We start from the raw sequence: 25,357 nt of genomic DNA, 5'->3' as shown, positions 1-25,357 counted from the left end.
CCCTGTCAGAGGCTTAAAATGGCAGTCCTCACTTAAAGAATTTTCATTTCACTTTTTCTGACCAAAAACGAAGGCCATACAGAAAATTAATATTACTTTGCATTTGTAGACACAAAAATAAATATTGGAGAAAAAAAATAAAGGTTACCTGAATGCTGGCATCAGTAAGACAATAAGTTTTTATTATTGTTGTTATTACTATTGTTATTGTTATAACAAAAACAGTTATTGTTTTTGTTGATCATATTATATTGTAATGTTTTACTTAGCTTTATAGCTAAAATTATATTTATGTTTTCTAGGTGTTAGAGATCTGCATTTGCTATCAGTGAAATTTTCAAGAAATTATTTTCTGTAGATAAAATTACTATAAGAGGACAACAACATAAAATATTTGTTAAATATCTGTGTTACTGTTTGAATAGGTTGTATACAATCCTTTATTCTTTCCTTGAAATATTTCATGCATCTTGTTTCTCATAGCAACATGTGTTCTCAAGACTCTTTCAAATCTATTTCATATAAATTATTCATAATACATTAGACTTGTTCACATGAGTTTTGACTGAAAGTGCAAGAAATTATTTTTCTAGCAATTTTTGATACGTTCATAAAATCTTAGATTTAGTTTAAAGTGTGTAAAACTCCAGGTTGTATGATGCTGGGTTATAGATACTGAAACAAAGAGGGGATTGGCAGATCACCTGTTTTCTGTCTGGGAAGTGAGTTCTAGAAAATGAGAAAATCAAACAGGGCCAAGTAATTAACCTAAGTTTTTTATAAGGTGAAATGGGTTATTCTCATTCTGGCTCAGTGAAGCCTTCAGTTCCATCATTAACTGAACACCTTCACTATAGTGGGGAAGTCAAGATAGGAAGCATCAAAGAAATGTCTCTGGTCTTTCATTTATTGCCAAAGTAATACCAGCAAGGAGAGCTTTGAAAGCCCATCATGTTAAAAAAAAAGAAAAGAAAAGAAAAAAAAAAGGTAGTGGTAGAAGATGATAATGCAACTTTATCTTATTTAAAGTCTCAAGGTAATACTAAATGTTTAAGTTGAATTGCAAGTTTACTTATTCCCATTCCTGAGGATTCCTAATTTTTGTAAAGTATTTTGCTGTCTAATACTTGAATTACAAGACCCCAAAACAGTTTAAGATCTTTACTGTGCTGACTGCTACAGTTTGTGTAACTCAGTTCTGTAAGCAGAAATATGTATGCACAATTTGTTTGAATAACGTATACTAATATCATTTGCGTGCTCAGGGGGAAGTATGTGCATGTAAGTTTGTGCAGTGTATCTATATATATTTCAACCTTGCTAGTTTAAATTGTACTAATCATATAAGTTTGTGCAGTTTCTGCAACACGATTCATCCTCACTGTGAAGTGGTTTGCAAAGTAATTATTACTGCAAAATATAATCCAAAATTTATACTTTACAGGAAAATAGAGTTGTACATGTGCACAGGCCATTTCATGCATTCATGTTAGCACATAAGTTTTGCTACAGACAGGGCTGGAAGAGGAAGAAAGTAGTAAAGTTACAGGGACCTGTATGTCTACCTAGATGCATTCCTAATGTATTCTTCTTGTTTTCTATCCTCACTGAAAGTCTCCCCAGCACTAAAAAGGCTTTGGTGTTGGTTTTGTGTCACAGGAGGCTACACAGTGCACCACACTTCTGTAGCTGGCTGTTCTTCCAGTGCAATGCTACATCAAAGTGTTGTGGAGCCATTTCTGCCCACGTTCAGCTCCATCTTCCAACCAAGCTGTGGGGTGATTTTTCTGCAGCATATCAGGGGTGTCTTGTGAGCACCTAGACTGGGTAAAGACAGCTTGAGTCGTCATTGCAGTTCTCTGTTGTTCTTCCTCTTATCTAATAGAGAGGTGCTGTAGCATGAAAGATTAAGTAGGGCCTTTTGCAATCTGCAGCATGTATGAGTTTCCCTTTTTATGAGATTTTGATGGAGGACTGAGGTAGGAGAAGGTCTGGGGAGAAATCAGACCTTCAAGTAAAAGATAACCTTTATAAGTGGATTCTTCCAAAAATACTCGGTGGGAAGATTCTGAAATCTAATGTTGTCTCTCTGTTTTCCAGTTGGCAGTGTCACTGAATACTTGCCATTGCAACTGGAATTGTGGTGTCTCCTTTAAACAAGGAACAGAAAGTGCTAGAGTGCTGAACTGAAGCAGAAAAAGAATCATCATGTAGGTTAAAGCACTGACTTGTGTTTTATGTAACTTCTATGTAAGTTTGTGAAAGCCATTTCTACTGTATTATTTCAGCCTCATTAGTGTGAACTAATGAACAGTCAGGATGAAATTTCACTTAAAACTGTAAGGTGCTTAAATCCTGTAGAGATAAAGGTGTTAGACCTATCCTGGTTGATAGTGGAAGGATTAAAAACCTCTGAATAATTAATACAAGGGAGGAGGATAAAATATGGCAGAAGACCTAATTTCTTTCTCGAAATGAATCAACAGATAGGCTGCAGTTTAGTGTTTGTTCCACAGGAGATAACAGCTTGAACCAGGTACCCTGCTGCAAGCTCAGAGCTGTTAGTTCAAATCTCGGTCTTGGAAATGCCAGTCCTGTCAATTTAATTAAAATGGCTGTGTGGTCAAGGATATCCATATGTGGATACTGACCATATGACTTCTGTTGACTCTGTTTACAGAGAAAGAAAACTGCATGTGACCTTGTTAGGCTAATTACATCTGGGGTTAATCTTATATTCCCTCCCCCTTGACCTTTCATAAAGTATGAGAAGGGAGTAATAGAACGAGATTTAGAAGGGGAAATTTAGACTGAAGGTAAAGAGCATACTCTTGCCAATAACATGTCCTAGGCTGCTATGTGATTTTATGTTTAGGGTTACAGGAATCCCACATCTGTGATCCTTGAAATGTGAAATAGAAACATTTGCCCACGATAATTCGTATTAGCTTTTTTTCCATCTCTGATTTTTTTGTGCATGTAGGGTTCTTTCCTATTTCTAAAGGAAATGCGTCCTAGATTTTCTTGCCCTGCTAATTCTTTTGAAAAAATCAATGGCATAAATGGTACAACTTCTGTACCAGATCAGTTGACTGTGATTTGTCTAATGATTAAGCATTGTTTAAATAGAAGTGTTTGTATTTCATCCTTTGTGAAGATCTATTTTTTTTTATAAAGCATTTGTTTGCTATTTGTTGCTATTGTCTCATATTTCAATTTTTTTCTCTTTTTCAATCTGCATTGACCCTATTTACTTCTTAACCACATAGGTTGCAATTTCTATAACTGAGGTATTGGTTTTTTATAGGGTATTGTATATAGATCTTAGGTTTGGCACACCTTCCATTAAGAAGAGAGGCACCAAATACTTTTAGCATTTTTATATCCAAAAGTTAAACACTAGTTCTTTTCATGATGGATGGGGAGAAAAATAGTGATTTTTTTTTTTCCTGCGACTTTTTCTCTTTTCTGTTGTTTTGGAGAAACAAAATTTTATGATGTGCAGTATAATCATGATCTGACAGAAAAAGATGAAAAGTAAACTAAAATTGACTTCACAAATGTATTGATATTACAAAGAGGAGGTCTTGTTTTCCCTTTATTTTCTACTTATGCAGAAATGATCCAGTTAAATTCTGGGAGGTGTTTGTTATTCTTAGCTTTAATATGGTATTTATTCTAGCACAAGAAACATGTTCTAAGTTGCAGTAGGGTATGCTCATGTGTGTAGTCTACACTTTTATTTTTCAGGCTATAAATGCCTCATTCTATCAGTATGTAAATGTGATAATAAATGTATTTTGAGTTTTATTAATAAATTAGAATACTGCACCTTTTTTCTGCTGTGAGAGAGAGATTTTCATCCTACACATATGTTTGATTTTTTTTTCATTTAGAGTCATAGAATCATTTGGGTTGGAAAAGACCTTTAAGGTCATTGAGTCCAGCCATAAATCTAACACTGCCAAAATTAAAAGTTTCTGTCTGCTTGGGCTATTCTTCTTTAATATTTACTAAGATACTAAAAGCAGTTCTGGGAAGGCTTTGGTTTTGTTTGTTTTAAGATTAGGTTTCTAAAATGTGTATGAAAAAACCATGTTAAAAATTCTTACTTGAAAATGTAGTTGGCTATAAAATATTTGAATTTTTAAATGATTATGTCATTTTTCTAAGAACTTGTATTCCTTCCACATAAATTAATCAGGTAGCTTCGAGCAATTTTGCTTCCCTTTCCTTCCTATGTTTAAAATATTAAAAAAGGATCAAAAATGTGAAGGAACAAATACCAAGGGTAAAAAAATAAATTAAAAGATGTAGAAGATTGGATTCATTTCATGCAATCCCATTTTACTCTTCCTGGGTATAATTTGGCTCCTCACAGTGTTTGGAGTCCCAGACAAGAGTCTATTGGGGGCAATTTTTTTGTCAATCAGTCCACAGTTGGTGTTTTCAGTACAACCATTGGAAGAAATATATAAGGGAAACACCTAAATGAGGGAAAAGGTGTATTTTGGAAGAAAAGTGATTGGAAAAAAAGCTCATTTACTGAAAAGGCTATTAATTTGAACTTGTGTTTTCCCTAGACAAAGAACCCCCTCAAAACAAGCAAACAGTAGAAAAATCTCCAAACCTGAAATAGCTGTTCCTTGTATTTCATAGAGCAGCTGTTGAGTGCAGGCTCTGACTAGTGTAAGTTTGAAAGGTAGGCAGAGTAAATTCATGTGCAGTGAAATCTACAGTAACAAGATGATCGAACAGGAAGCATGTTGATGTTGGTCCATCTAATGACAAACTCACTGTAGATGAAGACCACAGTGGCAGTAGAGATGCTTCTGCGGGCTCCCAAGGTACTCTGTTGATAAACTGGAGTGTGGTACATGAAAACTGTAGACTCCGACTTCATGTTTAGTGAAGAAATATAATTTTACCTATTCAGATTTAGGCATATGCTCTTCTTAGTAAGTGACACTAATTTAGACTACAGTAGTTCCTGATGCTGAAATAATTGAATTAATTTTTATATTATGAAAACTTGCATTTATTCAATCATGTTTGATGTTTGTTTTCTCTGGGTAATATTATTTCAGCATGTGCTAATTGCTTAGTGTAATCTTTGTATTCTATAAATATTAATGTTCATGAAATGTTAATAACAGCTGATAAAAACAAAATGCAGAAAAATGAGCAATTCTATTAATAAATTTAAATTATTTTATAATTGCATAGATAATTACTAAATTATCAAAATATCAATAATTATGCATGTAGAAATACAGTAGTATGAAATTGATTGAGTATTTTATACAGACTAAGTATAATTTCCCTTCAGCTTTGTTGCTTTTGTGGGTTCAGGCCATTTTATTTAAAACTGAGGTTATAAAATCCTGAGGATCTGATCTTGTGGATAGCCAATTCAAGGTAGTTATGTCATTTTAAAGAAGTGCTAATCTCCCAGTACTTTAAATGTCTAATGATGCTGCCTATCTGTAAATCCTCGTCTGTAGTCAAAAGAGGTGTTTTCCAAGAGTGTAAATGTAAAATTTGCTTTTAAATCATTGTTTTGGGATTTCAATAAAAATGGGCTGACTTTTAGAGGCACCAATAGAAAGTATAAGTTTAGAATATCTGAAGCGGTGCATCTCTGAGTTGATGATTTATTAAAGTGTGATTTTAGGTGCAAGATGTAATTTAGATAGCATCAAATTATCTGTGGTTACTGAAATCAAGGTCTTACACTGGAATTTTTTGAAACAATGAGAGGGTGATTTAGGCTGAACTTTTTTTTTTTTCTGTAAAGGAGAATGAAAATAAAATGAGGAAGATAATGGAGGAAAAATAGGATGAAAAGTGAATTCTATATAAATACAGATGTCAACTCCACATTGATAAGTATCTTTTACAACTATGAGTTCACTTGTTCTCCAAAAGAAATTTTATTTGTTTCCAAATGCTTTGTCACACAATATCCACAGTTCACCTTGGCTTATGTATTAAGCAGTATCAATTAGCTGAGCATTCACTGTGTTGAGTCTTCCAACTGAGTGCGTTGTTTGTGGTATTCTGTGGGTGCCTACCCTTTTAGCATGCAAGTATGTTTAAGATACAATGTAAAAAAAATTGGAGCATCCATCATTAATCTGCTGTTTTTGAAGATTTGTTCTAAGGAAACAAAAAAATTAGTTTTTACGTGCACCATCATTGACAGGAATCACAAATAGTCATCTTGCTTCTGATTTCAGTATTTTAATCACTGGAACTTTAATTTTTCCTGCTTGATCTTGAATGTTGATCATATTTTCTTTCTCAACATAGACACAGAGAATATACAGTATAACAATGTGGTTTTTGGAAAACCTTTTTTCCATGGCTCCAAAGAAGTGATTAAAAGACAAAGAATTCTGCGAGGTGTAACAGTAAAATTTGGCTTTAATGCTACAAGTCACCTAAAAGATTTTTGTTTAACATGTACAAAAAGCTTTCATGTATTCCATGTCCGTACATAGGGTTGAATCAAGAAATGCAACTCCAGTACCATCTTGAAAGTATGGTCTGTTCTTCTTAAGAAAAAAAAATACCTTTTTACATGAGTTTTCTTAGTGAGTTCAGATATGAAAGATAATCAGCATTATTTAAAAAATCCGCTTTTGCGACATAAGTTACTACTCACATTATTATCTTCTATCCCTTGTTCAGAAGTTATTGGTAGGTTTTTTTTAGAAAGAGGAAACAAGGTGAATCACTGAATTCTTAAACCACTGTGGAGCATCATGTTGCTGCTCCACAGTGTCCTTTCTGTCCCTGTAGTGTGGAAAATACTGTGATTGCAAGTTGTATAGGGCTGCAGGAGAGACTGGTGCATGGCTCTTTCTGCATAAAGTCATGAATACACTGCCCTGAATTTAAACTGGCATAAAGATCCTGTCTGTCACTCACAATTTCTTCAGAATTTATTAATATGATAGAGGTTAGGTGTAGGTAGGTTGTTTTTTATATTTTTCAACTTAGTTTTTAGCATTTGAAGAACCATTTGCAAAGAGATATTTTTTAAACAATGTGGATTACAGTAGCATGAGTTAATGCTTTGGTCAGTCTGTGCCTGCCATGGAAAATGCATTGCTTATCAGCTTCTCAGATGCGTGAGATGTGCAATTAGTGCAGCAGTTTTGTATATTTATTCTGAATTCAAAGTGGTTAGTAAAACAATTGGTTTCTTGCAGATAAAAAAAACTAATTGAAAGCAATTTAGTTTTGTACATGAGAGAATTCAACATGGTTTGGTTATCTATGTATTTATTTTTGGGAGGCAATTAACTGCATAAAGGCCACTCAGAATGGGAGGATATGTTTGTGCATATCTATGTATCCGTGCATTCAGAAGTGACTTACAAAATATCTGCATTAAAAATGTATTTTGGGGTTCAGAATGTACTTTAATTAAAAAAAAAAAAATCACTACGAGTGCTTTGAATCTCCTTGTAATGAGGTCTGTAAACTATGAAATCTCTGATGCCATGCTTCATGATGTATTTTTCTGCTTTTTCTGTCTGATTACAGATTCTAGGCAGAAGATAAGTTTTATAAATAAAAAACATGAGATAAGAAAACTGAGAATCCTTGTGATACAAAGGAGTAATGTAAAGTTTTGCAGTTTTTGTTTTAGTTATGAAGAAACATTTCATAAACCATTCAATTGTCTTGTACTGATTGCAGCCACCAAGAAATGTAACCGCTTCATTTATTAGCTGAGTGTTTACATTATTCCATTAGCCATCTGAAGCTGCTTCAAGGACAAGATGATGATGATGATGATGATTTTTACTATTATTAATAATAATATTAATATTCATATTATTTTTCACATGATTAGCATTATTATTTCAATAATATAAAATTTATATATACTTTGTGAAAGGACAAATATTTCCATATCAGCCACAAGAATTAAATTTCCTGTGCCATGATAAGGAATGAGGAGAGAAAATACATTTTACATATTTTTTTTCCATCCATGGGGTGTGCAAGGGAGTCAGCAGTGTGAAACTGAAACCCAGGACAATTACACATTCACTACTTTACCCTTCAACCCTAATGCTAAATGAAGTCCAAGACCCAAGACTAAGAAATGATGGCTTTTTAAATACATTGTTTCGAAAGCTGAGAGTGAAAAACAAATGTATTCCAACGTATTTGATCTGTAGGTAATCTTCAAGACAATACAAAAAAAAATAGATTCAGAAGGATGTCTGTGAATAACATGTCTGCTCAAGAAGGGTTATTAGTTTTCTCTAATAGCCTTCCAGTCACTGCCTCAGGATTTGGATGGCCTGAGATATTTATATTAATGGAAGCAGTGTAGTTGAAACTGCTTTATAATCCTCAGTAAAACCTATGCTATCAAGAGATTGCTGTGATGAAACATTCACAACCATGAAGCTGTTTTTGACATTCATGCAACTGCTGTTTTCTTGGAAACATGTATTTTTGTATTGTGTAAGGCTCACTAAACTGAACTAAAAATGAATTTTGCTTTGCTGTGGAAAAAATAAATTTATTTTTTAATAAAAGCCCAGTAATTGTTGAGTTTCTTTGCTTAAAAAAAGTTTTTTGTAAAATTTAATTGATGTTTAGGTATAAGTTTTCAGATTTTTTCTAGGTTCTTGTTTTAAATAGTAAAAATTAAAACCTTTCAGTACATTTTGAACTTGAAAATCACATTCAGAATATATATGTTACATTGTCCTTACTGTTTTCTTCCATGTCCCATCATGTAATACATTCTCAGGCGTGCAAATCTTTCTTCCCCAGACCTAAAGGTCTTTTCAGTTAGGAGGAAGTTTTTGCAGGATTTGGTCTTTCAAATTTCAGAACCTCAGAAATGGACAGCATAGATGTCTTGGGGGAGAAAGGGAGGAAGAGGGGAAGATTTTAAAAACAGTTTTATACTCTTTAACCTTTCACCTCTCCAACCATGCATAAATTTTCAATGTACTTCAACTCACAGATGTGCTGTTTTTAAGATGAATACATTTTTAAATGAACCTCATTTGTAATTAAAGCTTAAATACTACGTTAGAAAAGTTTTTGTTCTGATTTGCAAAATCTTATCTAACATTCAGATTAGAATAGATTTGGGCAAAACCAGTATGCATAAAAATCAGTTGTAGAAGGTTCAGTGATTAAAGTTTCGTGGCTGATTTTTATGGTGCACTCAACTCTTTCTTACCTGAGTAGTCATCTTGGTTGTGAGATGGTAATCATACTAGTTAATGCTTGGTGAGCTAAGAAGAGAAATCTAACCATTTTAATGATATAGAAAAGCATCTTTTCCAATGGATAAGGTAAGTAAGCATGTTCATAACAATATTCCTTAACCAAGATTTGTTGAAAGTGTGTCTCTAAAATACATACATACATGTGAATTGAGGGGGGAGAAAAGCTAAATATACTTGGACTTACCTGGAGTACCTTTTTTTTTAATTCCTTTTCCCTATTTCATTTATCTCACCCCTTGCAGTAGCAATGAGCACATTAACAAAGAAAATTAACTTTTCATACTGCCATGAGTTGTGATCTTGTCAGATCTTGTAAGATAAGCCAACCTGGGCCTAATCAGTATTTTAGAGATCCACAGGGTGCAAAAATGTAAGTTGGCAAAATAAGTTGCTCTTCTCTTGTCAAGATTTCTTTGTTTCTTTTTTTTTTTTTTCTAGTAGATGTTATTCTTGTGTGGTTTTTAGTTTATCTTTTTCAGGTGCATTGTTTTGAAAATGCAAATCATGAAATTCCACTATTCATCGCTCAATTTTTGGACACACAGCAGTTACTTGAATTTGCTTGTTGCTATACTGAGTAGTGGATACAACTTTTAAATAAGCACTTTAGAGTGTAAAATATTAATATTAAGTAGCATGCAAATACGTTTGTAATTCTAATTATGTTTACTTCTTGCTATAGCTGTAAGCATAATACCTTTATATGAGGCATACACTATATTTTTGGTGTTAAAGGATGCTACAATATGACAGAAGTTAGTATTATTCACTCTGCTCCTAAAAGTGAAAAAACTGTGCTGCTATTGGAATTGTTTTTCTGTTTTGTCAGTGTTGAACAATGAGAAAGCAATAATGAAATTCAAATGTAAGAGCTTCACATCTATCTCCACCTAAAAAAGGTGAACATAAAAATGGCCGTGTCTCCCTCAAAAGCAAATGATGCTGGTAGAAGAATAAAAATATTTCTGTGCCATGCTCCCCCAAACTAAAGAAGGGATATTTAACAGCACATGATAAAAGTGTTTTATTTCATTAATTTCACCATTTGCATTTCTTTCAATATCCATTGAACATTAACTTTTAACATTGACTAATTTCTCTGGCAGAGTTCCAATGTTTAATTACTGGATTGTGTAAAGATCTACTGCTTGTTACTATTAATGAAATCTCTGGGCTCTTACTGAGATGCATATTGAAATACATTATCAAGTCTTATATGGGTTTAGAAAGAGTGCCCTTTATGTCTCTTTCATAGACCATATTAAAAAATTGCAAGAGTTCGAGAGGCCTAGCATGTGTTTGCTGTTTCTGTACAATTTTGAGGCTGTGTGAATTTTACAAAGGAAAAAATCATTGTCACTTACTGATACTATCTCCAAAATTATTTCCTCTACCCCTTTGACAGTCACAATTAAAAAAATTAATCTCAATGCTTTAAAAAAATTTGTTCTTGTGGGAAGGCTAAAGAATGTGAAATACCTTCAAAAGCATTTCAAGCAGAGTGCTACTCCTAATTTCAGGTTTCCCTGCAATGGATTCCAAATAACCAGAGCAGGAGGAAATCTGTCAGCACATTCACAGGTGGTGAAAAACTAGTTGAATGGAGGAGGAGAAGGTGGCAATAACTGTTCCATTTTGGCAGATCCCACTGTTCAATGCAGTCGTGGTGCTGTGTGTAGTCACTTCAGGAATGAGAGGCAAGGACATCAGGATGAGTAGTCAGAGTGCTCCCCCAGGATTCTCACCTAGGCATGTGTGTGTTTGACTTTCAGCTTCATAGAGGTTACTGTTATGTCACTTGCACGATTGTTTGCAAGGGATAAAAGAAGCAGCTTTTCTTGGGCTGATGACTTTGTGATTGAGGAATTTGAGGAAGGAGTTTGGAAGTTCAGTGTAAATAAAAATTGCTGACTTTAGTATAGAAATGAAAAAAAGATTTTTTTTTAACTTTTTTTTTAGTATGAAAGTGCTGAATGTGTTTGGAGGATGGTTTTGGATTAAAATTTAGGCAAGATTTTTTGAGTTTTGAGGATGCTTAGGCAGAAAGGTTTTTGTAAGCAGGGCAGAAACTTTGGAGGAGTAGCTTGTCCTTGAATATCACTTCTTGTAAAGGTTTCTCTGAATAGATGAAGAAAGATGTTAAATTCATATTTTTGTACCCAGGTTAGTTCTTTAGGTACTTGGCAGTAGAGTTTGCATAAGCAAAGTTTATAAACTAAAAGATTATTAATTCTATTTGAAGACTGGTCTTCCATGGTCGCTAAAAGACTGATCCTGTCTTGTTTTTTCTGTAAATTCAGCAGTGCAGAATGATCATATGTGTTTCAAAAGTAATTGATGTGCCTCACATAACCTGCTTTTGAGATACTTCAGCATTGTATATCATTTACAGTGCTTTAGATTCTTTGGCATTGTGTGGTACACTTATCTGAAAGTCAAGTCTTTATTTTGGTATGGGACAGAATTTGGCCATAATTTATGCAGACCCTCTGTGATATCTAGGCACTGTAACATTTGCTAGGAATTGAGCTTTCTGCTTTAACTCCCAGAGTCTGATCTAAGTCTTATCCTCAGCTTCATTTTAAAGTAGTTATTTTTCTGCCTGACATATTTATATGGGAAGTAGTCTTATTTGTTTTCATGAGTTAGACAGACAGCCAAGCTACAATACAAATGTGGAAATAGCTTTATGTTTGAAGGCTTTGCTGGAATCACATGCTGTTATTGGAAGCTCTCTCACTGGAAAACCATAATTAACATTTTTTATGTGATTTTAATGTGATGAAGAGCTAAAAGGGTGGAGATCAAGATGTACAGCTGTGCAGTGAGAAAGGACTGAGTACAGGTTGTATGTGAAAGCAGCAGAGAGTATTGTCAGACTAGTCCTATAGCCAGGGCTGGAGGTAGGCTGTTTAGTTTACACACTTTAACTTATTTATCCCTCAGTTGGAGGCATGATTTTTTTTTTGCTAGCGTTGCATAGCCAATTCATATAGCGTCATGAGGCAGAGTTTTTCTATGATCCTATATTTTACGTTATTTTTTCTACCTGTGCTTAATTGTGCAGTCCTTTAGCTAATATACTTGCATTTAGAAGTGTATTTTTTATTTATGCTTTACATTAGTTGTGTGAATATTTAATTGTATCTTTTTGGTATCTTTTAACAGCAGCCTCAGAGTATTTTAAACTAAGGTTTTTAAGAGCAATAATACATCTATAGAAATGACATGATTGAGTTTTATCTCCAAATCTTAAAGCACTTTTGAAACATTCAACCTGTTTTAGAAATAGTTTGAGGCTTGATATATTATGTGCTTTTTGCTGTTCTCTGTCACATAGGCATTAAAATGTATAAATGCAGGTACTTAAAAAACTATATATGTTTTAGTAATTTTATACTTATGTAATAATTTCTTGTTCTGTTGTATGCTTATTATGCAGAAGTATGCTAGGTTTTATAACTTCCAAGTTAAGATGTCAGGGTTCTTATTAAATATAATACTAGTTTTATCAGGTACGCAGTAAGAGATTATAAAAAAATTATTAATTTCAGTAATTTAGTGAGCTAAAAAAAGATATTGAGCTCCTGATAAATTGATAAATATGAATATATGCTGGGTAGTTTCTGTATGTTAAAACGTCAACACTGAATTATACATAAGGCTATATCCAGCCATATGATCAAATGCCTTATATTTAAATTAATGTAATACCTTAGTAATTTAAAAATAACACCATAAATAAACTATTTGAGTATACATTACTTCTCTTTATCATTTCTGTTTTCCAGTACTCAAGTAGTTGAAAATTAGCTAAGATACAAATTTTACATTGCTTACAACTAATGGGAAATTTACAATTCTCCCATGGCACCAGCAAGAACATCTGTCCCAAATTCCCAAATTTATCTTTGAGAATAATGAATGATTTTTCCATATTATATGCTACTTTTTAAAGTTCAGTTAGTACAGGAATTTTCAGAGTGATTCAAGTACATGGCATTTTTGAAGAAGAAAAGTTATGGTTTTGCATTAAGGAAAACAAAACCAATTACAAAAAAAAAAGGTAGGAAAAGGTAAAGATTCAATTTACTAGGGAAATAAAACTAAACTTTTAAATCAATATTGTTATTTTAGTAACTCTAAGCATGCTTAGGCTGTTTGACTAAGGGTTAGGGTATGTGCAGGGTTGCTAATTCTTTTTTTCTTAAACAGAAGTTGACTTAAAAATATATCTCAGAGTTTTCGATCGTGTTCCAGGCTTCTGACAATAGGCTGGCACAGGACTCATTATGAACACTGGTGGTAACATTCATCAGGAACATGAGCATATCATCAGGTACTTTCTATTAATTCATGTATTTCCAGTGACCTCATTACAATTTTGTGACTATATAGCCATGCCCACATAGGAGGATTCAATTTACTAGTGAATAAGTGAAACCAATATGATAGGCAATTTAGATTATTCAAGCTGAGGCTTTACACTGAATGTGTAGATTTGCATTAAAGCTTTTGATGTTACCGAATTGAATGGGAAGTTAAGGTGTTACTTTCTCTATTGTAACTAAAGTCTGAATGAATCACCAGTGGCACCATAGCATTGAGTTGATAAGGTAAGCAGGATGCTGAGCATAGAGAGGCGATAATACACTAATGTACAAATCTTCACGTGTCCTGCATTGCAGTCTGCATCATAACAAGGCAGTATGGATCAACGGAGCCAGTTCTGGTGTTGCAGATGCTTAACCAAGATTCTCTTAAGAAACATAAAAACATCAAGCCTTGCTTGATTTCCTTCATTTAGGGAAGACTGAAAAATGATTTTTTTCAACTTCTTACCTTATCGTATGTTGCAGAGTCATCACAATCTCATGTCAGCAGTGGGTAGTCCAGCCCACTAAAACAGCTGAACTTGTTTATTTATTAGAGACTGTAATTTTGGTATTCTGCTAGGTTTAAGGACTGCCATGATGCATAGGCCACTGGGCGTGGTTTGGTTTGGAAGGTAAAATTTACATTGCTGTTTATAACATTGCGCTGCTGTCACTAATTAAGTGTGTTTCTCATTTCATTTCTGGTTTAGTTTGGGGGAAATCAGAGTTCTAGCAGCATGGCAGGGTTCTGTTTTGGTTTTAATGGAGTGCTCATCATTCCAATCAAATGAGGAAATCCAGTGTTATATACTATTATCAGAGCTAAATAGAATAAACAGAGATTAGATATTCACCAGTATCCTAAGAGACAGGGTTTATGGTATAGCTTGAAACTTAGATATGTTTTATATTAATATACTGGTGAAATGCATAATGTTACAAAATCAAAGTAGATGTATACTGGTGTTTGCATCATTTATAAAATTTGAATATAAAGTGGTACAGATTTTGGAAGAGTTTGCATTTAGAATTTCATTTCAACTGAACTGACAGTTGTGGAATCCTCTGTGTAGTATAGAAATTACTTGGTCACAGCACCAAGCTTGACAAAGTTCAAGAAGTGTTTGGATGATACTCTCAGCTGTCCTCAGCTGCTCCTCCTACGGCTTCCTCTCAAGGCCCTTCACCTTCTTTGTTGCCCTCCTTTGGACAGTTTCTAAGAGCTGAATATCTTTCTTATATTGCAGTGCCCAAAACTGCACACAGTATTCAAGGTGAGACTGCCCCAGTGTAGAGCAGAGTGGGACAGTCCCCTCCCTCAACCAGCTGGTGATGCTTTGCCTGATGCCCCCAGGACACGGTTGGCCCTCCTGGCTGCCAGGGCACTGCTGACTCAGATTCAACTTAATGTTGACCAGGCCCCCAGGTCCCTTTCCACACTGCTTTCCAGCATCTCATTCCCCATAGTCAGTACAACTTCCTTACTTATACTGTATTTTGCATATTACATCTTACAAAATCTCTAATAACTTGTCTTGATACATGTAGTCTGAGGTCTGAGAGGGTGTACTTACAGAATTGCTTGAGAGCAGATGGCAATAAAATGCTTGCACCATTTTACACTTCATAGGAGTTTTAAAATCAAAACTTGGGTATTTTTTGCGTTGGAAGCACTGCTTAGGCCTGTCAGTATTGGAGGTGTTGGTGAGGTTTGGAACAAAAATTTTCATTTTGTTGGCATTAATAATTTGAAATTTTAAGAAATCATATTTCCAGTGAATGATAGACTGTTTGAAGGAAAAAAATTTCCTACTAAGCAGCAATTTTGGTGAAAAAGTTACTCTCTCTAGTGAAAGCTACAAAACATTCTTTCCAAAATATATTATGTGTCTAGAGGGGACTTACTCCATCGAGTTCTGGTCCATGCTGTTATAATTTTCATGTTATTCTTTAATACTGTAAGTTAGATATGGTAATTTAAAATAGGCTTTACAGCATGCAAAATTAACACTTTCAGAAAAATAGTCAGTGTGCTGTTATGAATTCCTCAAGAGAACCTTCCTCAGGATTAAAATCTATATTTATTGAAACTGTAACTGTGAGAACTGATAAATATGAGAGTAAACCACATGGCAGATACAGGAATGAGACCATGTAAATCAGTAGTAAACCCTAGACAAAACTTCTAGAACACTATACATTTGTCCACATTTCAGAAATTCTTACTCAAAAAGATTTAGATTAAATCTTGAGGCTTAACCCTAATCTTCAAGGCCTGGGGAAAAAGAAAAATAGTAGCAAAATCTGAAATAGCAGTTCAGAGCAAGGAGAGACAGAAGCAGGGGAAGACCGAATGCCATAGCAAACTGTTTTAGGAGTATTATAACTTTCTCATAATGCAATATTTTCTGTTATGATCTGAGTAACAATGCCAAGATGCTACTCAACTGGGTGTAGGACAGAAAGATTTAGAGTTCCAGAAAAGGCATGTTGACTAATGGGCTATAATTCAGTTTCCAGAAGAACCAAATGTGAGGTATTGTATGGAGAGCATGATTTAATTTCATAGTTGGGCTGAATTATGATTTTGTCAGTAGGAAAATGTGAAGGTCTTTCCTTGCCTTATGTGGAGTCACTCATCACCTTCTTTCCCCAGAACAAAACCAAACTTGGGGGAAAGAGACTGATGAGACAATTAATATTTGCCCATAGTTTTGATAGTTCTCTTTCTTTCCCCAAAGCCACTGAGTCTGTGTATCCTTCTTTAAATATTTCCTTTGAAGTATCTTTTCATCTTAAGTGCTTGTGGGGCTATGAATTAAGACTGTTAAGTCTCTAGAACTAATAAAGATCAGCTTGTTCTTTTATTTTTATTTTATCTTGTTCTCACTTGTTCATTTAACTCCTTCAGATTTTATGTACAGTACTCAGTGTAGTGTCTAATGAAGTTTTGTGGTACTAATCTACTCATCAGGGTTTCCAGAATAATTATTCTCATGAGTTAAAAAATGAAGCATGCATGGCATAACCCTTCTCCTCCTCCCTTCCACTCCCCTTTGCTGGCATCCTGTAAAATTATATTCCCACATCACTATTTGGTATCTGGTTTAATTTCTCAAAATGTATCTGGAAATCTTTACTAGGTTCATCAAAGGTCTTTATAAAAAAAATTGAAGTATTTAAATAAACTTTGCTGCAGCTTTTGTTAGCTAAGTGCATTAAGAAAGGAGGGAATTACTAATATGTTTACAGAGAGAAAACTAGTGTATAGCATATTAGTAATTCCCTCCTAGTAGTTTTGTGGTTTGAATCAGACAAAACAGGGAGTAGCATTCAAGTCTCACAGCTGGATAAACTGATCCCACCAACTAACCTCTCTTGTTAGGTGAGTGGGAACCCTTTCCATTTGAAATTTTCCTCAAACTCTAATGGGTGTTAAATAGTTTGTTTCAAGGAACATCTGATAAAAGAAAATCGAAAAAGAATCTCAACTATCTCTATTAGTAACTCAGTGTGTTTATGTTTTTATGATGGTATGTGTGTTTATATGAGGTTTTGTTGACATAGCTTCTGCATTGGAATCACAGAAATGTTGGCAAAAATGGAGTTATTCTTTATATACCTCCAATTAAATAAATGTTGTAAAGTATCCTCAAAGATTTAGATGTTTCTTGCTGTTCCTTGAGTGGCTTGCAGAATAAAGCCTGCCTGCTGTTGTAAAAATCTTTAGCTACATGAGAACACTCTGAATTTAGGATTCCATTTGGGTATGTAGTTTCTGGTTTTGGTACCTGAATGCAAAAAAGGCTATTGTCTGCATCATTACATACCTGATAATTTTAAGTGTGCAATGCTAAATGCAAGAATATGCTGTGTAAAGTGGTACCTTAAGCAGAATGTGTGGAGTTACTAGTTTTGATAAAATACTGTGTCACAAGTATGCTGAGATGCTATCTTTTTTTTTTTTTTTTTTTGCTACAGGTGTAATACAGGTATAGTGACATATTGGGTTTTTTTAAATTAAAACAAGTTTTTTCATAAAAAATATTCTAAACAAAGATTGAAGTATCACATATCTGCATTCTTGAAAACCTAAATGACACTGTCTTTTATTTCCTAAGAAATGGATATAGACATTCTGTAAATTTCTCCTACCAGTTTAAGGAAGTAGTAGTGTGGATAGTCAGGTATCCATCTCAGTCAAAATGTCTAAAATATGTTTGCTTACAAGAAACTTTGACTTATTTATAGTTTGTCGTTTTCTTTATGACTTACTGTGCTTTTTTTTCTACTAATTGGCAATTGAAATAGATCTTTATATCAAGCACTAAGTAGTGGGACCATACTGTCAGAAGTGAAATATCTCGTGTAAGAATATGCTTGCTGATTTGAAAGGAAGAAAATAAACTTCTGAAAGCCATGCTTTCAAGAAATGGAAAGCTAATCCAAATGACAGAAAATTAGCTAGTCTGTTACTAAAGCTGATCTCTAGCTCTATTTTTTCCACTAAGGACAAATTGGCCAAGTAACTTCAAAGTAAAAATATAATCACAGATAATCCTAGTTATTTGTAACCTCTTTATATGCTTTTTTGAATAGCTGTGGTAAATCACTGAATTTAGTTTCCTTATAAATGGTAAAATATTTTCAAAATGTTATTCAGCAGCATTAAGGACAGTGTTTAATTTACTCTGAACTTACTCTGTGAGGAAAAAGTGTGGACAAAGCTACAGACAAAGGACTCACCAGAAGTTTCCCCACATACAGATGCATTAACAGTCAAAGATTCATATCACATATGATTTCGTCTTACCTTTGGATGGTCTGAATTCATGAAAGGTTTGTTGTACTGCAGGTTTTGACATTTACATTAAAAAAATATATGTCCTCACAATTTTCAGGGCTGTTGAATTTCCAGTTAGTGGAAACTAAAGTTATTTCCAGTAACTTTAAGTTAATTTGCTTCGCATTTGTAAAGATATCTTCCAGGTCTGAATTAGTGAAATACTTTCATAAGTAATATTGCACAACAGTTCTATTGAATTGTGTGAAACGTTCTCATTTATCCTCATCTTGGTAATTGAAATGACAAATTTCAGTCTTACAGCTCTCCAGTTGAGGTCTCTTAATGTAAGAAGGTCCAAATGAAGACAAACTAAAAGCCCATGTAGCCGGTATGCTATCTCAGACGATGGCTCATTGTGAATGCTATGAGAAGGGTAAGGTAAGAGCGTGAGCTGTTAGCATGATTTCCCAGACTATTCCCCTGGCATCCAGGATATTGTAGTTCAGGGAATTCCTAGCCAAGAAGTAATTTTTTATGTGTTCCCCTTCTGCTAGTATGTTCAGTCACTTTTTAATCCTCTTTAAGCTGTGAAAAAATTCTCATGTGCTTATTAAACATTATCCACTTATGGTATTTACTTTGTTCTAAATCTCTTGTCATCTAGTTTGATTTGGTGTTCTCTTGTTCTTGTATTGGTAGACTGGAAAATAATTTCCTATTTTCCATTTATCTTATAATTTTGTGGCCCTCTATCATATTTCAGCTTATTGTCCTTCTAGTTTGGATGATTATTTAGTTGTTTCTTGTGCAGAGGCCAATCCATCTGGTGACTACACAAATTTTCCATCAGACTTCTCACTCCTGCAGGAAGGAAGAGGATTACTGTGAATGTTTGTACCTTTGGCGTATTGTTGCTCACTGTCTTTTTTTTTTCTTGGCTCATATCTTTTTACATACAATCACTCGGAGCGTATATTCACGTTTTCATCCTGTGGACACAGCTTCAACTTTTTGTAGGTTCCCTTCACAGCCGTACATTCAATTTTTTCAACATTAAAGGTACTCAATGCAATGTGAAAATTTACCTGAGTTTCAAGTTTTGAAGTCTGGAACAATATATATTTGTGAAGGCAAGAAAAAAACCATCTTGTCTAACTGCTTCATAAGCCAAAATGCAGAATAATTTGGGCTTCAACAAGGTATAAATGAATCTCAGTTATTTTCATATGGATTAATAATGTTATTAATGTCTCTGAACTTTTGAATAGATATCATTTTTTGTTATATCTATTTTATATCTATATTTTATCTATATATTTTGTTATATTTGACTTGACAGTGCTAAACAGAATATGAAGTACTGCAGAGACACAGACCTGAGTAGGTCATCCATTGCTCAACAATATTCTATCAGCTAAAGACAGAATAAGCCTTCAAAAAAGAATTTTTACTTGTCTTGGTTAGCTTAATTGATAAATTATTTCACAGGAAGCTTAGAGCCATAATAGAGGCAAAGGCAACAGATGGTCAGTAGTAATAAGTAAATAGTTTGTCATGGTGGCCAAGATGAATTCGCAAAGGTATGGCAAAGAAGAATCTTTGAGAGGAAAGTGCTTTTCTTTTTAATTTAGTCTACCCTAAGTATAAAATATCCTGTATATTGGAATTTCTATACAGTGGTTGCTACAGCAGAGCTGACAGTTTACAGTACATTTTACATGAAAACTTAATAAACTAGTTATTAACCAACTAATGTTAATTTGACAGATACTAGTCTTGTCATAATTCACTGAAATAAATAACTCCAAAAAACACTGCCTTTTAATGGTAGTTCTGCTTTGTATCATTTTCATAATGAAAAACCTCATGAGCCATTTATTGTATATGTCATTCTTTACTTTTTATGCTTTTTAAAGTGCTTAAGAGTAAAAGAGGGGAAATTACCCTTAATTTACCAGTGTTTTTTTAGTTGCCAAATATACAAGCTTGTTGTCATGGAGATCAGTGCACAACTCAGATGCCTGATTCACTGCTGGTAAAGAGAGCACCTTAATGGATTATCAGGTAAATGTTTGACTATATCAAATAGCTAAATAAACTGCAGGGATTAGAACACATTTATTTTAGGATGCAAAGGAAGTTAGTACTATTCCAACATCTACTCTCAGATTCCAGTAAGTACTTGTAAAAGACACAGCTTTTCATTCTTTGCTCCTGTTCCAGGTCACATATTCTTAGCACCACAAAAGAACTTGTACCCATTATAGCCCTTAGAGAAGTACCCTGTAAAACTGAACTGAAAAACTAATGTAAATATGAACTCAAAACTGCATCCTCTTGGGCATTTAAAGAGCAAGAGTGCATTGGAGACGTGATTTGAAATGGTGTAAAAGTATCTTTTCTTTTTATGTTTAAAGTGGAAGAATAAATTCTTCATAGTGACTGAGCAGTTCAGAGGCAGGATGGGGGTTTCTGCCTTGCATGTTTCACATCTTGCAGCTGATTCAGGGTGCTAATTTTTTTCCATCACAGAACTGAGGGACTGACAGCAAGGCTATGTTAATGTTTTTTTACTGGAAGTATCCCCTAATATTTCTGCAATTATGAGCTTGCTCTCTCCTTACATTGTGGAGATTCTTACTGAGCAGCTCATGTACAGACTTGAGAAGGGAAGAAAATCCAGCGGTGCTACTTCTTCTTTCCAAATAATTGCAGAGGCAAGTTGCTTGCACCATGAGAACATATCACAGTCAGAGGGTGACTCCAGGGATATAGTGTTATCTGTTGTTCAGGAGAGAGCTAGGACATTTACATGACTTCTGTCCCCCATGGATCTCCTTACACAAAGAGCTGTTATACTTTGCCTTGTACTTTGGATCACAGAGGCTTAACATTTTGTCTGTATAACACTTAATCTTCTGCTTTTATCTGAGCCTTCTGAGCATATTTTAATCCAATTTCCCTGAAAACATAATGTAGGGAAGGAAGTGATCTCATTTCATGCTCACTGTGAGTAGTGAAGGCTGAGACAATTTGATGGCTGAGATGTTCATATTCAGAGGGACTGTAGTTGTGACTGCCTTTTTGCATACACTGGGTAGGGGAAGGGACTTCCACTGTCCTGTCCAACTAGACTGTGTATGCATTGATTTTAAAAGAGAAATCGTATCAGAGCTGTTGTTATTGGGGTTTATGTTTTCATCTTTTATTGGCAGTAAAGTTTCTCCATGTAATCACAGTATGAGGTTGTATTCCTCATCCTGCTAATTGGCACCATATTCAGAAAGTTCTGTCAGTTTGTCCTTATCTTTCCTCCTTAGTTTGTCTCTGTGGATGAGTAAGCTGAGTTACATGCTGTAATGCTTGGATGTATCACACTTCAGTGGTTTTAGCACATCTATTTTCTTTGAATACAAAAGGTTAATTTCATTTCAGTATAGGTTAAATCTGGATACTGACCTTTACAACTGGAAAAACAGATAGAATCATAGTTTAATTAACCTTCCAACCAGGACACATATTTGAAACATACTCAAGAAACCATATGTTTTAAATACTACTGAGATCACTGATATCCAGAAACATTATAATTGTCCAGAATTAGACAAAAGTTTATTACTGAAGTGGAGAAGCATAGAGCTGAGTTTGGAAAGAATTAAGGTAAACTGAAAACAGAATATTGAAATTACGTCTTCATACTTTGTCTTTATTGTGAAATAGGAACAGCAAAGAAGATACTGAAATTGTCCGATTCTCTACTGACATTTTCCCTAACCTATCAGCTTTTCCAGCTCACTATGATACTGTTCCGTTGCCCTTCCAAGTTAAAACACAAACAAGTTCTGTAGAATTAGACTTTTTGTGCTGTTTTGAGAGAAACTAAACTGAAAGCAAGTAAGGAGAAACAAATATAGATTTCATCCCTTGACATTGTCTTTTCTTGATCACTCAGCATTTGTAATCAGTTAAATGCTTAATAAAAACATCAGGCCTTTAAACTGAATCTTTAATCATTCTCTGAGACTCTTCTCTGTAATAATTTCTTCTCTAGTATCTCAGATTGTGAAAGCTCTGTTTTGCTTCTTTATAGTAATAATTGGCAAGAGTACTATTTCTGTATGAGGGAAAAAATATTCATTTGGAGCTAAAGATGGTTTTTTAGACCTTAAAATGAATCCTTGAATACCATCTGTATTTTTATATTTGTATATGCCAATGTTTGCATGAGTTGAGAGGTCTAGTTTCCAAAAATCTGAAAGGTAACATGTTGCTGAGGATGTTCTATGAGCATCAGATTGCAAAGTGGGGACCACTACCTGAGATAAATGAGCCAGATCTTCAGTGGACAAATCTCCAGTTGACACTGCGTAAGTCACTAGTTAAATACCTGCTTCAGATACAAGTGGCAAAATATTGTTTATTTTCTTAAAATAGTATAACTGTGCTTGAAGTCCTTTCCAACACAGCCTCCTGGAAATATGCAATTGTACTGAAGACTAAAAGTCTAGACCATTTATCACACTGAAATCTACTGAAAGGAGAGGAAGTATGGTATTTATTATTATATTTAGAAAATGACACTAGTGACTTGGGTGTAATGTTATTTCACATTGTGCTGTGACTAAGCAAGTAGGATTCCTTGGTGAGAAAGTACAGAAAAGAATAGAATGAAATCACACATGCTTCATTGTTGCCTGCAGTAATGGAAAAAATTAAACTGATATTGAAGACAGTAATTAAAATGTTTCATGAATAAGAGACTAGATAATTTCAGTGGTGTTTTTAGAAGCTAGAGCCTTGAAGACAAACACATGTAAATGTATAGAGTATTGTGTGCAAATACTCAAGTCAATTACAGTGTCAGGATGTTACTCCCAACACATTAGTCTAAATTCTATGCCGTAATTAACAGATATGAATAAAATAAATATATTCTATTTTATATTCTGGTAAGTAGTTATTTAGAGCCACCCTGGGAAAGTTTGAATTACTGTCTGTCCTTATTATGCTAGGGACTTTTTATTAAGCATGAAAGTCTGACTGAGAGGAATTAATAACCATCTGCAATGTCTTTGCATTATGGTTAATCAGATATCTTGGCAGAGCTGCTTCTTATATTTTGGTCTTATTTTTCTGTTCATTCGTCACATCTAGAATCAGAAATTGCAGTCTCAATAGTAAAATCTTCTCTTGCTAGGGTAATGATTTATCTTCCCCAGGACAGTACTGTTGTTATCTGTTTTTCCCAACTTTCCTCCTCCTTAGCCCTTTGGTGTTCCTCTTTGCATCTGAGAGATTTCTGTTTATAACACAAAATCTTCTAAGAAGGAGTAATCAGTAAATGCTGTGCTGTACGTGTCCATCTCTCAATACATCCTTGAGACTGAATATGTAGGTCATGTCTGTCTGTAGAAACCTGTCATGAATATGTATTACTTGCTTGGCAAATCTGCTAAAAAATAGGTCTGTACCGTGTTCCTCACTTCTTTTTACCTGCTTTATTTTATGTTTAAAATAGGAGCAACACTTAGCCTTTTAATTAAACATCAGGGTAGCTATAAGGAAAAAAACCAAACTTTTGTGTAATAGTTTCTCTACATCCCCATACTGAATAAATGAATATATACCCATAGTTAGGCTTGTGAGTTCTAAGAATAAGCCCAACTTAATTGTGTTTTCTACAGCATGCTTTTATTAATGAATATAATGAATATTTCAGAAAGCAGAGGGGGAAAAAATTGCTGTCATGAAATATTCTAGAGGTAACTCAAACAAGGATATAGCATTGCAACTGGATGTCCAGGGAAGTGGTCGAGTCACCACTCCAGGAGATATTTAAAAGATTTCTAAACATGGTGCTTGGGAACGTGGTTTAGTGGTAGACCTGGTAGTGCCAGGGTTACTGTAGGTCTAAGAGGTCTTTTCCAAAGTAAACAATTCTATGATTCTATGGTTTATGAAGGATGAACCGATGTACATAGAAAGAAGATTTGAATTAACTTCAGTGTTAGTTCTAAAACAGAGAAGTGGTTGTAGAGACATATTTTAACTTAAAACTGTCTTCTCTCAAATTTTCTACACCTGAAAATATATATATATATATATATATATAAATATATAAAATAAATATATCACTCCAGGAACTTTCATATAGAACTTTGCTGGAAAGAATTTTATAGGAATTTTGTCATTCAGGCCCTAAAGTATATATTTTGCATTGATATTTAAAGAGGGATGAGTTACAATGTTTACATTTATGTTGAAAATTACAAACTTCATAATAACTAAACTAGTTATATTAAATGATAAGCCAAAATCTGCTTAATTATTTGTTAATTTCAGTTGTAAATCTAGCATTAAGATGAATTTAGGGATTTCCAGAAGAGATAGGAAAGATACTAATGAATATATCTGTGCAATCTATGTGCATCTTGGATTCAATTGGCATAAAGTATCTTCATGTCCTTACATTTTTTATTTTCAGCTTGTAAGGTTTCAGACATGCTAGGCCCATAGCACCAAGATTTACAGGGCCTGCTGGTACAGAATAAATTACTCAGTTGGTAACATTTATGATTTTTCAGCTCCATTCAGCAGTAGAAATCCTGACCACCAAAATACAACATAAATTCTCTTACTCCTACTCTTGTCTAGTGTCAGTATTCTCTCTGAGCTCTGTTGTTCTGCATGCATTTCTGTTCTGTTCATGGAGATCTTTGAGATACAGGTTTGCTTCATGTCAGAAGCCAGGCATATAGTCAACAGGTTGTTCTTTGTGCAGTTCTGTTTCCATTTTTTTTTCTTAGCTTTATTACTTAACATATAGAATTTGTGGTTAAGAACTTAATTATCTATAGCTTTCCTCCTGTTCTTGTTGCAGTTGGAGTTCAGTGGATTCAGGGTGAATAATGAATCGAATTTAC

At 34.1% G+C, this 25,357-nt stretch overlaps 1 protein-coding gene across 13 annotated transcripts in view; it reads left to right on the top strand.

The window, feature by feature from the left end:
- MARCHF1 (membrane associated ring-CH-type finger 1) overlaps positions 1 to 25,357 on the top strand; it is a 231,928-nt gene that overhangs the window by 144,920 nt on the left and 61,651 nt on the right. The window contains exon 1 of one of the 13 annotated variants that reach the window (XM_064652381.1): positions 16,945 to 17,033. The exons of the other annotated variants lie outside the window; for them this stretch is intronic. The gene's annotated coding sequence lies outside the window, so the exon portion shown is untranslated. Of the gene's footprint in view, positions 1 to 16,944; positions 17,034 to 25,357 lie in introns of those variants that run through there. 13 annotated transcript variants of the gene reach the window in all.

The sequence above is a fragment of the Pseudopipra pipra genome, chromosome 4 (assembly GCF_036250125.1).
Source record: "Pseudopipra pipra isolate bDixPip1 chromosome 4, bDixPip1.hap1, whole genome shotgun sequence".
Classification (NCBI taxonomy): Eukaryota; Metazoa; Chordata; class Aves; order Passeriformes; family Pipridae; genus Pseudopipra; species Pseudopipra pipra.
This window is presented reverse-complemented; position numbering and strand designations above follow the sequence as displayed.